This window comes from Chrysochloris asiatica, unplaced genomic scaffold (genome assembly GCF_000296735.1).
Source record: "Chrysochloris asiatica unplaced genomic scaffold, ChrAsi1.0 scaffold00323, whole genome shotgun sequence".
NCBI lineage: Eukaryota > Metazoa > Chordata > Mammalia > Afrosoricida > Chrysochloridae > Chrysochloris > Chrysochloris asiatica.
Window position 1 is genome coordinate 1,479,919 of NW_006408841.1, and position 4,421 is coordinate 1,484,339.

General features: G+C 42.5%; 1 pseudogene; it reads left to right on the forward strand.

Moving 5' to 3' along the window:
• The window catches only part of LOC102830561, a 20,660-nt pseudogene extending 16,415 nt beyond the window's left edge, over nucleotides 1-4,245 (forward strand).
• The last annotated feature ends 176 nt before the right edge of the window (nucleotides 4,246-4,421 follow it).

The following is a 4,421-nucleotide window of genomic DNA, read 5'->3' on the forward strand; positions in this document are numbered from 1 at the left end:
TCTATTCCTGCTGGCTAGCACACTGCCCAACTCAATAAAACTAAAGTTTTATTGTGTGTTTGCTGGATGAATGAGTGCCCCAGGCCTGAGTTACTCCTAAAGCACATTTTTCTCCAGGAAGATTCTCCAGGTGGTGAGTCTCGGTAAAAACACCAAGAGTAGAAGTGGTTTTGCCCTGTCCTCACTAAAAAGTTTATAGGCCAGCATGGCAGCCTAGTCAAATCATCCCCACCCCCCATCCATTCTCTGTTTAAACAAGATTAATTGCATGGAAACAAGCACAGGCTCTTGTTCAAAGTGAAGTGGACCCCCTCTTCAGCACTGTTTGTTTAGGGCCAAAATCCTGTCACAGACCTGACTTCTGACTCACTCTGTCTCTCTCCTCTGTCAATTCATTATTCCCAAAGGCCAGGGTTGCATTTCCAGGGTTGTTTACCTGTTGCTGCTGGAAGTGCAGCACCTTCTCAGAGCTCATCTCCCCATTGCTGTCTGCTCCAGAGGCTGAGTAACTGTAGCTTCAGAGTGACCTGTCCTGCCCAGCAGCTCCCTGCAGGCTCCACACCTCAGCCCTCCTGGCCAAGAGGCTGGCTTCAGTCCCAGCTGGGCCCAGCTGCCATGCCTACTGCTGTCCCTGAGCATCCTCATTCCATGCTGGGATACTAGCCTCTCTGCTGCTCTCCCTTACTAGCACCAGAATCACACTTTATGGGCAATTCTGTTCACTCCTGTTCCCGTCCTCCTTCCTTTCTCCAGCATCCTTCACTGGCTTGTTCCAGGGCCCGGACTCCAGGACCCCCACAATTCCATTCCTTTTTTCCAATATTTACTTCAGTAAAAATTTCAATTAATGGAGCATAAATATAGGCTTCATAATGTTGTGTCTTTTTTTTTTTTTTTTTACCTTTTTGCACTTGAGTTACATTAACAATTTTTAGCTAATACTACAAATGTAGTTGATTAAAGTTACACTTCAAATTAAAAGATATCATAGGGAGAAAATGATTAGCTTATTTCAGAAATCTTATATTAGCAAAGTACCCGTTAAAGTTACCGTATTTGATTGAACATTTCTTTGCTTTCCCCTAAATCTTCTCATTGTTCTTTTTCTCTTTACAATAAAGTACATTATTTTGAGTCAGAGCTCTCCTCATCAGATTCTCCCTTGGTTTGTCTGTGGCTGAACTGGCTGACTTTTTCACCATTTTTCCCTGGTGGTGTTGAACTGACCACAGAATACTTTTCTTTTCTATGAGTTTTCTTTTTTTCCCTCTGGGACAAGCTTGAGTGTGCAGCTATCAACATATAGGCACTTCACTGCTTATACAGTGATGAGTTTTCAATGAACCACTATCACTGACAGTTTTCCAAGAGAGGCACCCTTTTATTTTTATCAGAACACTGAACATTTCGAGAGTCCTTCCCTTGAAGTGAATTTACTGTCATTGGATTAGGATGCCTTGTTATAATGGATGAGGCCTCCCTGTATCGCATAGCATGTGCTGGTATACATCTTTTGAAGCACTAGAATATTGTGACGAAGCGGGTGAAATTGCATATTATCACTCGCTGAACACACCTGAGTCCAGAAACAATAGGCATCCAGAATTAATTCCTAATCGGTAATTGGAGTCTTATTGTGGCACTATTGGATCAGCACTGAACCACTAAGTCAATTTGAATCGTAAGGTTTGAAACTGACAGCTGCCCCCCAGAAACCCTATACAAGGTTTCAAAGAGTCAGAATCAACTCAACAGCATTAACAACAATACTTTTGACACATTTCACAGCATATTCACAGTACTTTCCCTGCAATTTACAGACTTGAAGTGTTTTCTTTTCCAGTGATCCTGTATTCTGTCTGTTGGAAATGCTAATGGTTATAGGATATCTTCTGAAGTTAAGAAAGACAAGAAAAGTGACAGAAGGCCAGCATGAGCTCTTAGGCCATAGAATTCCAATAAGGTTAGCTCATATGCAGCAGTCAGAAATGGGGTGTGGTATTTTTTTCCGATTAATTAACAATGACAGGTTTAAAATTGATGATGATGATTATAAAACCAAGGACAGTTTTATACATATGTATTCATTTTCTAAGGAGATCTGGTAGAGTAGTGGTTACGAATCGGGCTGCGAACTGAAAGTTCAGCGGTTCGAAACTACCAGCTGTTCCACAGGAGAAAGATGAGGCTATCTGCTCACGTAAAGATTTACAGCCTCGGAAACCCTGTAGGGGTCACTATGAGTCAGAACCGACTCCACAGCACATAACAACAACAACAATTCATTTTCTATTGCTGCATAACACATTTCCACCAATATAGCAGCTCAAATCAATGTCCATTTATTAACTCAGAAGTCTGTATGGCAGAAGTCTGGCACTGGGTGGCTGAGTTCTCTGCTCAAAGTCTCATAAACCTAAAATCAAGGTATCAGTCAAACTGGGCTCTAAACTAGTAGCCCTAGGAATGTATCCACTTTGAAGCATGTTCAGATTGTTGATATAATTCAATTCCTTGTGTTTGTAGCACTGAAGTCCCCTTTTCCTTGCCTCTCACTATCTAGGCGCTGCCCACTTTCCTTCTCTCAAAACCATTCCATCTGCAAACCAGCAACCAGTTTTGAACCTTTCAGACTTCCTATTTCCCCTTGCTAAGAGAAACCTCTTCCCTTATGGATTTAACTTATTACATTGGACCTACCCAGATGATTCAAGATAGTCTTGCTACTTTAAGGGCAGCCTATGAGTAATCTTAATTACATCTGCAAAATTTCTTTTGCCATGTCTAATAATCTATTCAATAGTCCAGGTGTGGTGCTCTAGGTGAACCATTGGACTGCTGAGCAATTGCTTGGCAATTCAAAGATTCTTTGAAATGACAGGCTCACTATGAGTCATAAGTATATGAAGTGCACTTAGCTACAACTACAACAACAACAATATAATGTGTTCAAGTAACCCTTGTAGCACAGTAGTTATGAGCTTGGATGCTAACTAAAAGGATGGTGTTTCAGACCCTTAACTGCTCCATGAGAGAGAGACCCTGCGATCTGCTTCCACAAATATCGCAGCCAAGAAACCAATATGGGCAGGTCTCCTCTGTCTCCTGGGCTTGCTGTACACTGGACTTGACTCCACTGAATCCAACAAGAAAATCATAACCCAGTCACAGATGTGACCTCAGGGAGCAAGGGTCCTGGGGCCAGAGTTCTGCTTATCTTAATATATAGCATGGTGCAGGGGGATTTATGAGTCCGTGAATGTTGCAAACAGTTAACACACTAGGATGCTAACTGAAAGGTTGATGGTTCAAGTCCAACCAGACACATTTAGGAAGAAAGACTCGATTTACTTCTGAAACATTAGCCATTGAAATCTCTATGGAGCACAACTTTACTCTGACACACATGGGGTCATCTTATGTGAGAATCAACTAAAAAGCAATGGTGGTGGTGGTGTTTTCCATACCAACCTCAAATATTTAGAGAATCATCATCATCACTAGTGAAATGTTTAAATAAAAAATTATTTTTTAGGACAGATGCGGAGGGAAGGAGCCACGATCAGCCGCTAAGAGGCCACAGAGGCAGCAAAGACTGCACCAGTCGCGCTGCTGCCAAAGCTGTCTCTGCACCACACCTCCATGGCGGCCACCAAATAGTCTCACGAGGATCAGGACACCACCGAAAATGTAGACGATAGTGTCCCTTCCTGAACAAGACATTAAAACGCTAGTGGAAGATGAAGAGGAACTTTTTTAAATAGGGGCAAAGTTATACCGTTTTGCCTTAGAAAACGATCTCCCCGAGTGGTAGGAGTGAGGCACTGGTGATGTGAAGTTCCTGAGGCATAAAGAGAAGGGGAGCATCTGCCTTCTCATGCATAGGGACAAGACACTTAAAATATGCGCCAACCACACATCACGCCAGGGATGGAGCTAAAGCCGAATGCAGGTAGCGTCCGAGCCTGAGTCTGGAACACCCACGCTGACTTCGCCGATGAGCGTCCCAAGACAGAGCTGCTTGCAATCTGCTTTCTCTATGCTGAAAATGCACAGAAATTCAAAATAAAGCTTGAGGGGTGCAGGAAAGAGATAGAAGAGCAAGAAAAGAAAGGTTCGGGTGAAAATGACACCACTGGAAAGGTCAAAGCAGGAAAGAAGCTAGAAGCTCTTTCGGTGAAGGAGGAGAATGGGGAGGCTCCTGGGACCAAGGTGGCTGACGGGGAAGACCAAGGTGAAGACTGAAGAGAAGCAACAAATGGTCTTAATATTATTTTCTTTTCCCTTTTTCTAATTTCTTTTTCTTAATATTTTTTATCCCATCCCTTCTTTTAAATAAACAAAGCATTTGTCTTGCAGAAATCTATCATTCGTTCTCCAGCATCATTTCTATCACCAAGTCCAAATTTTCCAACTACTGG